General features: G+C 46.1%; 1 long non-coding RNA gene across 1 annotated transcript; it reads left to right on the forward strand.

The window, feature by feature from the left end:
• Positions 1-11,626: 11,626 nt before the first annotated feature.
• Positions 11,627-12,666, forward strand: LOC309352928. The gene is made up of 3 exons (XR_014161489.1): positions 11,627-11,754; positions 11,813-12,123; positions 12,236-12,666. It is a non-coding gene; the product is annotated as an uncharacterized lncRNA (long non-coding RNA).
• The last annotated feature ends 886 nt before the right edge of the window (positions 12,667-13,552 follow it).

Consider the following 13,552-nt stretch of genomic DNA (forward strand, 5'->3'; position numbering starts at 1 on the left):
CCTTTCTACCTCCACAGGACTCAAGGTGGCTCATAGCATAAATTAGAACAGATAAAACTAAAAGGTGGGATAAATCTAAATATTTTAAAAACCAATTAAATAAGTAACACCATTTTAAAAACCAATGGGAAAACACTTAAACCCATTTAAAAGCACACGCACAAACCTCCCTCCCCACCTCAGTAGACTCTGCCACAACTGCTGGTTAATGGAGAAAGACTTGTCAGAACAAAATTTCTGCCCACCAGAAAAAGGGAAGCAGAGATGTGAGGTTTCTGGAACCAAGGCAGACCCTTCCCTGAAGATCTCAAAGCCTAAGCAGGCTTCTATAGGGAGTTACAATAATTTTGTTGGCCTGAGCCCAAGACGTATGAGGCTTTGTATGTAATAAGCAGCAACTTAAACTGTACATGGAAATAGTCTGGTAGCCAGTGGAGTTATAGGAACAAGGAGATTTTGATCTTCCTGTGACTGGCTCTGGTCAGCAATCCAGCCACAGAATCTTGGACCAGCTTACGTTTCTGAAGACTTTGAAAAGGCAGCCCCATGCAGAGTGTGTTACAATAATCCAAATGGGATGTAACCAAAGCATGTATCACTGTGGCCTTTCCTGCAACGATGACCTATTCCTCTTCTGTCTATGCCATGGGAAGGCAAACTAAGGCCCAGGGGCCGGATCCGGCCCAATCGCCTTCTAAATCTGGCCCGCAGATGGTCCAGGAATCAGCATGTGTTTACATGAGTAGAATGTGTGCTTTTATTTAAAATGCGTCTCTGGGTTGTTTGTGGGGCATAGGAATTCGTTCATTTTTTTTTCTTTCAAAATATAGTCTGGGCCCCCACAAGGTTTGAGGGACAGTGGACCGGCCCCCTGCTGAAAAAGTTTGCTGACCCCTGAGACTCTATGCTATCCTGCAACAGGAACAGGTGCATCACCTTGCAAAACTAGGGAACTTCATTCTACCATGTGTTTGAGAGCCTAGTCCTTCTGGATGTAGGTGGTTCCACACACAAACCCCCAATTCTTGAAAGAAAGGCTTTTGGGCAAAACCCAGTTTGATGATGGCATGGCTATATAGTTTTACTTTCACAGTGGTTTTGGAAAGTTTCCTCTTCTGATTGCTCAATACCAGGTTGTTGTAATGCAAGGCTATAGATCCATTAAAATGAAATTGCAAACTTTAACATTGCATTTCCCATCTCCTGATCATTTTCAATCTCCTGGAACATGTGCTACTGCGATTTCTCATCAGCCGTACCTGTTCAGTTTTAACACTTTTGGAAATGTGGAAAGGAAAGTTGAAAACGGAGACGTATCTAATACTGACCCACCCTTTCATCTTCCAAGAGTCTAGTCACAAGGGGAAGATGTTTCCCTGCCCTGACTAATTCATCTAATTTCCTGTTTCCTCCATCCCATTACTAACTGCCTTTTGTTGACTTAAATTGATTTCTAAACTTCCTGCTGTTTGGCAAACGCTTAAAACATTCCAATATTAGAAATGTGCAGTCAATAGATGTCTAAATCAATTGGGGGGGGGGGACCACACATTTTATCTAGGAGTAGAACATGTTGAAACAGTGGAATATTATACACAATTTTGTACACTAACATCCTAAAGCGGAGGGCTTTCAATGATAGGCAGCACCTAAATATTTAAGGGACGTGGGTGGCGCTGTGGGTTAAACCACAGAGCCTAGGACTTGCCAATGAGAAGGTCGGCGGTTTGAATCCTTGCAACAGGGTGAGCTCCCATTGTTTGGTCCCAGCTCCTGCCAACCTAGCAGTTCGAAAGCACATCAAAGTGCAAGTAGATAAATAGGTACTGCTCCGGCAGGAAGGTAAACGGCATTTCCATGTGCTGCTTTGGTTCTCCAGAAGCGGATTAGTCATGCTGGCCACATGATCCAGAAGCTGTACGCCGGCTCCCTTGACCAATAAAGCAAGATGAGCGCCGCAACCCCAGAGTCGGCCACGACTGGACCTAATGGTCAGGAGTCCCTTTACCTTTACCTTTAAATATTTTAAAGCAATAATTAGAAGAAAAGAAACAGCATACAGGATATCCTAGGTAAGCATAAGACACTGAATTTTTTTTTTTTCTGTGGCAAGGCAGCTGATATAATATTAAAGATAAAATGAAGCTACAATCTTTGTTTTGTGCAGGGGTTACATTTCAGACCCTCATGAACATCAGTGGGGCCTGCATAAAGCACTCCACCCCACTCTGCCACCATTCCTTGCTTTTAGTGATCTTTTAGTGATGTTTTGGGGTCACTTCCAGGTTTGGCACTGTGTGCACCTGCGTGATCGCCCGTCAATTGTAGGTACGTAAATCAATCATTGCCTATATTGGCAAATATTTGCTTACAAGGTAAATAGGGTTAATAAGTTTTGAATAATACATTATGACATTAAGAAATTGTATCTTTTCATAAAGAAATGCACCGTTCTTTCGCAAACAGGTAAGCATGGGACATGGGCAGCTCTAAGTGCACTTAACTGGCCCCACTGTGGCTAAATTTTATGGAAATGTCTTTCATTTCTCACTGTTGGAAATATTATTATTTTTTAAATGGGGAAAATGAAAACTGAAATTATAACATGCACACCCACAATATAGAATAGGAGAATATAACAAGTCATTCAGTGTTGGTGTAATATGGCTTTTAAAAATTCATTTTCCCTCCACCTCAAATAGATTATTTATTTTAACAATTTATTTGCAACATCCAGGGCCGTCTTACCCATAGGCACTAGGGGTGCGGGCACCCGGGCGCCGGATTCTCAGGAGCGCCAGGCTGAGAGTCTGGGGCCCGAGAGTTGAGTTGGGGGAAGAGCTTGCCTGTCAGTTGGAGCACCGCAACAGGCTCTTCTGCTGCGGGCAGCTCTGCACTGCAAGTTCGGGGGCGAACAAGCCAGCGAGACGCTGAGGCGGCCAGCTAGCTCCACCATCCTGTACACCTAGGACTGGGCAATCGGGGGGTGGGGGCGTGCCGGGCGAATCTTTGCACCCCGGCACCGCATATGCTTCAGACAGCCCTGGCAACATTTATATGCCAGGTCCTCCTCAGCCTTGATCCAACAAGGAACTCTATAGATGAATGCGTAATGGAGGGGCTGGAGGGGCGGTTTCCCTGACACAGCACACTGTTGCAGATATGGAGGGCATGAAGCAAGGCAATCCATTTATCAAAAGCTGACTTCAGATGTGAATCATGCCTGCTGGATCACAGAGATTATGCTCCTGCTATAATATGTTTTCTTTTTGGGAGCTCATTGATGTTTTATGAGATGTTGTAATTTGAAATAGATGTGAACTCAGTTGCCTCAACCCATTCCATGTACAGAAACTGGTTTCCTCACTGGAATCATCCTTGGAATACAGCGCCCCCTGCCCAAAAAATACTACTTGCACCCTGAATCCTACTCCAGGCCAGCAACCAAGGATGTGAATAGGGATGGGCAGATCTGTCTGTTTCAGTTTCTCATTTTTCCAGTCATAAATTCACTTCTCATTTCTGCATCAGTTTTTTTTTTTTCTTAAAAACACACAATTAAAAAAAAAATCTTTCTGTAAATCTATCAGTGAATTTCTTCCAATATACAAATTTTTGTATGCCATTTCACCTAATATACACATTCTGCAAAGAAATCTCCCCTAATTCAATCAGTTTTGTACATTCTTTTCACTAATATTCGCATTTTTGTGCAAACTTTACCCTAGTCTTTGCCTCTTTGTATATATCACTTAGCTGGAAAATTGGGCAGTGCACAATTTGGAAAAGTGTGAATTTCAAAGGATGGCTGCATCAGCTCACAGATTGTTTTGGAAAATATAAATGAGGTAAGTTTGCAAAATAAATTGCAATTGTCCCTCTTTCCTAACTGTGAATGGAGTATTTCTTGCTGGATAATGCTGGTAAGCTTGCCATCCCACACACAAGCATATTAATATACAAATCTAGTCAACTATGTTATCAAAACATATATAAATATGTGTCCATCATATACACCTATTTTTCTCTCTCTTTTTCTAAACAAGCAAAATCATAAAGAAAGGTTAGGAAAATTGCAGCCATGATAAGTTGATTTTTTCAATAATCCCCATCATATTTTGCTCTATTCATTCCAATAGAGCAAGCTCCATTTTTCTACAAATGTATTATATTTTTGTCTGCTTTCCCATTGTCTAATCAAACTTTGACCAGATTAGCTATTTCCTAAACTTTACATTACCAAGAATTAGTAGAACGTGCTATAGGATTTTCCCAGACCTGACAAATCTTCCTTTTAGTTGCTGCTAAAAGGGAAGCTGCCTTTTCAAACATGCTGAGGTGTGATATTCCCAAGAGACACGTATAAAATCACAACTGGCTCCCTTGCAAGTTCACAGCCTGGGTTGTTCCTTATTTCTGCCAGAACAGATTCCTTAGCAGTGTTTATTACAGGGCATTCCCACAGAGCACAAATTAGATTATTTACAGGTCCACCATTGATCACTGACTGTTGGATAAATTTTGCTCAATCTAGCTAGTGTTCTACCAATGAATACTATTTTAAAAATAAGTTTCATTCACAGATTAATAAAAAATGGAGATATATGGAGGGATTAGAATAAAAAAGGCTTCTCAATAAAAATTATGAGAAAGTCCCATCAGCTGTCCACCTCACATATTAAGACTGCACACACACCATAGATTTAAAGCACATTGTTTTTCCCAAAGAATTATGGGAACTGTTGTCAGAAGAAAGTGATTTTTAAAAATTCCACCAATCTGAAGAAGTGTGCATGCACACAAAAGCTTATGCCCAGAACAAACCTAGTTGGTCTCCAAGGTGCTACAGGACAATTTTTTAATTTTTATTTATTTATTTCCTCTGCATCAGACCAACACAGCTACCTACCTGAATCTAGAACCAACAACTCAATTTCACTTATTCCAGTGCATTTTCCCCAGGACAGATGCCATTTATTCAAACCACTTCCATAATGCTTAGACTGTTTGCCTGTCTTTACCCAATAATTTCTATGGTGCACTCTAGATGTTTTCAGCCCTGAGTGCTCACTGGAAGGACAGATCCTGAAGCTGCGACTCCAATACTTTGGCCACCTCATGAGAAGAGAAGACTCCCTGGAAAAGACCCTGATGTTGGGAAAGATGGAGGGCACAAGGAGAAGGGGATGACAGAGGATGAGATGGTTGGACAGTGTTCTCGAAGCTAACAGCATGAGTTTGACCAAACTCCGGGAGGCAGTGGAAGACAGGAGTGCCTGGCGTGCTCTGGTCCATGGGGTCATGAAGAGTTGGACACGACTAAATGACTAAACAACAACAGATGTTTTGGACTACAACTCCAGCTGGACCTGGCTGGGGTTGATGAGAATTATAGTCTGAAACATCAGGAGGGCACCAGGTTGGAGAAGGCTGGATTGGAAAATAATGTAACAGCAGCTAGTATAATGACTGGAAATAGTCTTGGATTCTGGGCCATAGCCAAGATGACATATCTTGCCCGTTTGGATGCTGCAATCATTTTTCTCATTCATGGGTCAACGGCTGAGCATTGAGCTCAGCGTTCTTCTTATTGATCTTAGAAAACTCTTGCAATTAGCTAGAATCATTATGAAGGAAAATTTAATACACTGTTAACATTAGCATTTATGCCCACAGGGAGAAAGGCAGATTTAAGATCTGCTTATTTGCGTGTTGAGTTCCACAGTACCACCCCCCCAAAAATCACACATCACACGTTAATTTTTGTTTAAGGTTTTTGGCATATTTTTGGCCACAACTTTATTAAAATACAGAAAATGTGAGTGGTTGCTTAGGCATTGGTTATGACTATCTGTCCTTGCCCCCAAGGACAGAGCTGGCACTTCCGGGCACCTCGGAAGCCAGCGTGGGAAACAAGTATTGGGGAGAAATGAGGCTGGGAACCAGTCCAACACCGCTCACCCTCATGTTCCGGTGGGGCTTGCACGGCCCAAGCCCGGCACCACGGACAAGGACGAAAGAATGGCAAGCCCCTGGATTCCTTTAACGGAATTCCCTTTCGCATCATTTGGAGGGATAGGCACCTTACCCCTCCAAGCACCAATTTAACCAATGCCTAACCGCCAACCTTACAAGTTGTGACGATTTGCTACGCAGTAGGCAAAAACCAAATGGCAACAGCCAATCAGCCAAATGGCAAAATTCCTACCAGGCCCCCGCTCAAAGGCGAACGACCCCATGACAGGCATAGCAAGGTCAATTGAACCCAAGAACCACCCTATAGAAGGGAGGGGGGGCGGGTGATCCGATGCAAAACGGCCAAGAGGATGTCCTTTCGTCTATCTCCTCTACTTATAGACTCTGACCCCTCCTCCGAATTGGCAACACTCAAAAATCCCCAACAACCCATTTAACCCTTTACAGGCTTGGGTTCCCACCAAATTTGCCTAGTCATGATGGTGGTCTGTTCCCCAACCGCAACACGTGCTCTCTGCTAGTGAGAACACGCTTTGCGTGTTGAGTTCCACAGTACCACCCCCCCAAAAATCACACATCACACGTTAATTTTTGTTTAAGGTTTTTGGCATATTTTTGGCCACAACTTTATTAAAATACAGAAAATGTGAGTGGTTGCTTAGGCATTGGTTATGACTATCTGTCCTTGCCCCCAAGGACAGAGCTGGCACTTCCGGGCACCTCGGAAGCCAGCGTGGGAAACAAGTATTGGGGAGAAATGAGGCTGGGAACCAGTCCAACACCGCTCACCCTCATGTTCCGGTGGGGCTTGCACGGCCCAAGCCCGGCACCACGGACAAGGACGAAAGAATGGCAAGCCCCTGGATTCCTTTAACGGAATTCCCTTTCGCATCATTTGGAGGGATAGGCACCTTACCCCTCCAAGCACCAATTTAACCAATGCCTAACCGCCATGGAGCCCTCAGCTCACCGCCAAACCACTCACAGCCCCAACCAAGACCTCAGCTTGGTCACCACCGCACCAATCCAAGCCTCATTCCCTGAAGCAGAAAGGTGCACGCCATCAGCTCTGAAAAAGGATGGCCTCTGAAAAGAAATCTCGGAGTGGGAAATCACATCACCACCCAGTTCCAAAGCCTTTTTGACCACTGCAGCATTGATGCGTTTTCTGGCCCTTTCAGTGGCGGCCGAGCAACGACTGCCCCTCCAAACGCAGCGTTGCAAAAGCTTTGACCAAAAGATTCTCGCTGTTGGCACCATTGCCCGCAGCGTCTCCAGGTCACCCAGAATTGCAGCACGTAGTGACAAACAGTCCATGGTCACCAGGTCATTCTCGCCCAGCTGCACCACCATAGCAGCTGGCGGCCCCTCCAGGAGCAACTGCCTCTGGATACTTGGCAGGAACTCTGACCAGCGCATTCCTCGTCTGGACAGCCAAGACAACCGAATGTGTGGAGGAAGGCCGAGATCTGGACCCCATCCAGATTGCCGTGCTGCGACGCCAGCCCAATGGACGATACTGTGTCCCACCATCCAAATGCGGACAACCGCTAAACCTAATAAAAGTATAAATAAAAGCAGTGTAAGACACCAATTGTCAGCGAACATAACCTTTGAATGCATTTGATTTCCAGCGACCCAAATCCTTTATTCTGGCAGCTGACAAGCCCCAGTGGGCTGCTGTCGTGGCAGCCCCTATCCTAAAAGAATGGGGGGCGAAATCTTGGGCTGTGCCGCCACAAGCCAGAATCGCCTTACGCATCACCTTTGCAAACTGGAGTCTTGACAGGGGCAAACCATTCTCATGCCATAGCAGAGGCCCATCCCCTGGGGTGCATACCGCCAGGTATTTATTAAGATATTTTACAGGGCAAGGGCCTGCTTCCCCCGTAGCAGGGATAAGATAAAACAAGCAAAATTGTAAGACACCAATAATGTTAATGAACATAACCTTTGAATGCATTCGATTTCCAACAACCTGTATTTTATTTCCACTGCCTTATTAACACGCTTTCCGGCCTTCTCGGAGGTAGTTTGTCTAGGCATTGGTTCCCGACTAGCTGCACCTGACCTCAGCAGGGCAGCACTGATGACTGGGCCCCACCATATCGTCAGTACCAGCAACACTGTGGGGGAGCAAAGAATCCCAAGGCAATTGCATCCCGCCAGGTGTCGTTCCCCTTAGGGGAAAGATGCACCCCATCTGCCCTAAAGAGGGCAACAGCCTTGAAGAAAATAGCAGGGTGCAATATTACAGAACCACCTAAAGCAAGGACCTATTTTATTTTATTTTATATTTTATTTACTTTATTTATTTTATTCTATTGTCCATCGCCTTATTAACATGCTTCCTGGCCTGCTCAGTGGTAGTTTGTCTAAGCATTGGTTCCCGACTAGCTGCACCTGACCTTAGCAGGGCAGCACTGAGGACTGGGCCCCACCATATCGCCAGTACAAATAAACAGTGTGGGGGAGCAATGAAACAGGATCAGACTCAAGCTCACCCCCAAATGCTCCCAGGGACTCTTGCGTAGCCCTACCCCTCGAAAGGGGTTGACAAAAGCATAGTGAATCCTTGGATTCCCTTAATGGAATATCTTTGCGCATTGGAGGGGACAGGTGCTCCAACCCCCCCTCCAGACCACCTTGAACCAATGCCTTAAATTATTTTGAGTCCAGGGAGAGCTGCCATCAACTCAATCCAAGTCCTCTTGCATGCAGGAATGCAAACTTATGCTGGAGGAAGACAGCAACATTCTCGCCCAGCTGTACCACCAGCACTGCGGAAGGACCTGCAACAGGTTACACTCGACCACACCAAAGGAAGGATCTCCTCCCAAAGCATTCTCCATCAGGAAATCCAGTAAATGATCACATGGGCAGGAAGACTGAGATGGCGCCCCAGTCCAAACTCGTCAACATGCTTGCCAGCCTAGTGTACGATGCTGTGACCCAAATGTGCACAGCTGCTCCTATGAAAAAAGGAATTAACAGACAAGCATCAGCACAGACATCATTTGACACTTCTTGATATAACCCTTGTCAGCGTCAGACTTCCAATGACCCATATTCACAATCCTGTCTAATGACAAGGCCCCCAGTGTGCAGCCTTTGCAGCAGTCCTATTCGAAAGGAATGAGGTGTGTTCAGCGGTAAGCAAGCCGCAGGCCGTAGTAACTGGTGCACGACGTAAGCACATTGATGCCTGGCTAACGGGAACCCATTTTCATGCACTAGGAGCGGGCCAGTCCCCCAGGGAATGAAAAGCCAAATATTCTGTTATCCATAACCGGGCAAGGGCCCTCCTCACCTGTGGCGGGAACCCTGATTGTGGCACTCCTGCCCACTAAGTCTGTTTTTGAGTTCCCGACTCTAAAGACAAGCTCCAAAGGATAAGGAAAAGTCCTGAAGCAATAAGCCTCCAGACTCTCATCCCCGTGCTGGCACCAACAACCATTTTTTCAACCCTCAGTGCGAAAATGCAATGGACTACTGAAAGGAATCTCGCCTTGATCTTTAACCAGCAGACAAGTTTTAACTTGTTGCAGATACTGCATAGGTAAAATTGACCAACTTCCTGCCCGCTGTCCTATGAGGTTGGAGCCTATTCCAACCTTCCAAGGCCCTACGCACTACAAACTTTATACAAGGGTCTCTGAAAATTAAAGCTTCAGTGTAACAGACATTGCAGCGGACTGAATTCTGATAGTTATAACAGCACGCCCCAATCTGCAGCAGGTGGACCAAATACTGCAGGATCTGCTCAGAGGATGGGGGCCAATTCATCTGAATGGCCAAGGACTGCCAGCGTAAGGCTAAGAAATCCATCCAGGCCATCCCATAAGAGCTAAAAGCAGAAGAGGAAATGGAAGCTGCGGCTCTCTATAAATGCTAATTGTTGTCACAATGCCACAGGTGGTCTGGAAAAGTCTGGCAACAGCTGAGTCTGGAGCCCAGGATCTGAAGCGCTTCATCTGAAAATGGGATAGAGTGCCAGCAACACCATTAGAGGATCCCGTAATTTGGAGAGTAGAAAGCACAATATTAAACCTTAAGCGGCGCAGCTCGAAAGCGTGAGCGGAGGGGCGGAGAATCTGCTGGAGCATGAGGACTGTTTTGCCAAAACGCTCACCACTACCTGGTTATCAGACCAAAAGCAGACCCGATGGCCACTGAACTCCTTGGGCCACATGTGAACTGCTACTACAATGGGGAAAAACTCAAGAAAAGTTATGTCACATGATTGCCTCATCACACCGGGCTTGAGGCCATAGCTTTGCACACCAGCGGCCCTTGAAATAAAACCAAAGGGCAAAGATCCAGCAGCACCAGCATAAACCTGAAAATCCTTGTGCGGGTTCAAGGTATCCTGCCATGGCGAACTACTATTGCATACATTCAGGAATTGCTACCATCGCCTGATATCTGCCTTCACCACACTTGGTAGGCATACACAAAGGTAAGGGGACCTCAGGCCGCAGGCAGCGTGGCCTAGTGGGAAGATTAATTAAGTGACCCAGCCAGATCGGATCTGATGAAGCATCACTTGCTACAGAGGAAGTATTACAAAATAACTTCCTTCAAGGCAGACAGCTTCTCCATAGGCAAGTGGTTTGTTTTAGCAACGATATCCAACTGGATCCCTAAATAAAATGGGAATATGGGCAAAAGGTATTGAGCTATTGCTTGCCAGCTTCCAGCCCCCGCTTGGGCAGGGGCATCTAGTGCTGCCATCATGATATGTAAATTTACAGGGCCGATGCTGGCCAGAACCCCTAAAGAAGTCCTGACAAAGTTACTGCCGAGCCAGCTTCCTTTTCCGACACACACTCTGTGCAATGCAACTACACACTCTGTGCAATGCAAAAAACACGCTCTGTGCAATGCAACTACACACTCTGTGCAATGCACACACAAACCCTCCGTGCAATGCAACTACATACTCCGTTCAATGGAACTACACTCCATGCAATGCAACTACACACTCTGTGCAATGCAACTACACACTCCGTGCAATGCACACACTCCTTGCAATGCAAAACAGACTCTGTGCAATGCAACTATAGCCTCCACGCAATGCACACACATTCCGTGCAATGCAACTACACACTCCGTGCAATGCACACACGCACACACACTCCGTGCAATGCAACCCCACCTTCCGTACAATGCAACAACACACTCCGTGCAATGCAACAACACATTCCGTACAATGCAACAACACACTCCGTGCAATGCAACAACACATTCCATGCAATGCAACAATACACTCCGTGCAAATGCAAACACACCCTTTGTGCAATGCAACTGCAAATCTCTCATGCAATGCAATGCAATTGCAGCCCGTGCAGCACCGTGTCCTGCAACGCACAGAGCAAACTGCAATGCGGGCACGCAAAGGTGCTTTCTCCCACTTGCATATTGCAAGTGTGGCGCCCATTACATCCCTGGCAGTGAGGTAACCACCAAAAGGACCTAAGTGTCCAGGTAGACCAGTATGGGAGCATGCAGCTGTCCCATACAGGGACCAATCCTGCAACCTAGGCATTACCAGCACTATGACTGACCCAGGGAAACCATTGCTTATAGACCACATGGGGGCACTATTCAGGCTGGAAACGCTTCCAGGCCATCGAATTCTGGGGCAAAGCCCTAGGATCACCTGCTAGGCCAGGCATAAATGTTTCCAGTGAAATAGGAGAGTTGAGGTATCCCACAGCTTGTCCAGGTACCCCTGCTTGCCCTTTTAGAGGGAAGCACCCCTTCAAGAAACCCAAAGTTCTTTTATCACAAATGGGCAGAACTACCCAGCAACAGAATAACCTAAAAGGAGCAGTTAGTTTTGTTTTGTTTTGTTATAACAATGGCTAAGAGGGGGATATGAACCCTGTCTCCCAAGTCCTAGTCTTATACTTTAGCCACTAAGCCACAATGGCTCGTCTCTAAAATGGCAGTTGCCACTATCAGGGCAAAACAAACTTAAAGAAAATAAACTTGTTCAGAAATGGCATAGTTCAAGAGCATATGCAGAGTGCTCATAGTTCTTGGAGGCACAGAGAGCCTCTGGGGCCCTCTGTCTGCCTCAGATATACATTAGGAGCAACTGGGCCTGCAAGCAGATACATTCCTATAGCAAGAATGAGTCACGTGTCAGAGACTTAACAATTAACTGCTACCTGTAGCAGACTTAGGCGTGGAAGTTAATGTGCAGGCCGAATAGGCCTCCCTGTTTCTGCTCTTGAGAATCTTAGTCTCATAGCAATATTAAAGGAAACCAAATTAGTGCTCCCACCCAAGGCTAGCTTAAAATTTGGCCAACAGCACTGCACACACTCAAATTAAAGCCAACCTTCGGGGATACTATTAACGAAAGTGATTCCAGCTAAGCTGGGAACAGCCCTGACTAGCCCCACAATTTCAACGAGAGAAATGGGGGAAACCTTTTGCAAAAGAAAGCCCCTAACGGGGGTTCTCTCCCTATTGGGAAAGGCAAGCCACGGATACAGGGAGAATCTTCCCACAGGGCAGGGTAAGGGATGGGGTGGGAAATCGGACAGGAAAAAGGGGGAATTAAATTATTTAAGGGACTAGAGAGGATTAAAAAGAAAGGGGAAATAAGAAATAAAGAAATGTAACCAGACAATGAGAAGATTGTCCAAGTGCTCCATGTGATCCGATGCAAAACGGCCAAGAGGATGTCCTTTCGTCTATCTCCTCTACTTATAGACTCTGACCCCTCCTCCGAATTGGCAACACTCAAAAATCCCCAACAACCCATTTAACCCTTTACAGGCTTGGGTTCCCACCAAATTTGCCTAGTCATGATGGTGGTCTGTTCCCCAACCGCAACACGTGCTCTCTGCTAGTGAGAACACGCTATCAAGGACAGATAAAGGACAATGTGCACAACTCTTTCAATGCATTCATGAACTTGTATCTGAGAAACATGATGATGTCATTACTGAGGGGGGTGACAAAAATATGAGGTGTATTTTTTTTTTAAAAAAAAAAAAAGGGCTCACGAAACTTTTTAGCTCCATCAAGAAACGTAACAAAATGCGGCTGGCACTGGGCACCACACTGCAGGGGCCAGCACTTACCCAAACCAGGGGCCTGCAACATGCCCAAGCCATGCATCTCTCCTGGGAGTGATGTGGTGGCTTGGGCACCTGCAGGCTCTGTGCTGCCTGAAACGGCAGCGTGGGGCTTGCGTCTGTCTACTGCCTCTCCCTCAGCCGCCCTACAGCTGAGGGGGAGGTGGCGGAGAGGCTCCACACAGCTTGCCCTGCCCCCATGGGCAGCTCACCCAACCTCCAGCTGCAGGATGTGCGTGCCACACCAGGCACCTGAGCGGCTAGCCACGCCACTGCCACCATGCTATCTAGACAGTATGTGGCATACCAAATGCCAACCTCATACCAAATGGTTGGCACAGCTGCCCCACACACAGCTAATAATTGAATCACCAACTACTAAGCTCTCCCCAACCCCCAGACCTCAGCTTGGGGAATAACTGCTTGTCCCTCAAGGAATGAGTTATTTCTTCCTCAGAGTGATGATCTCCCTTCCCAAGACT

This window comes from Podarcis erhardii (genome assembly GCF_964252035.2).
Source record: "Podarcis erhardii genome assembly, chromosome: 11".
NCBI classification, from domain to species: Eukaryota; Metazoa; Chordata; class Lepidosauria; order Squamata; family Lacertidae; genus Podarcis; species Podarcis erhardii.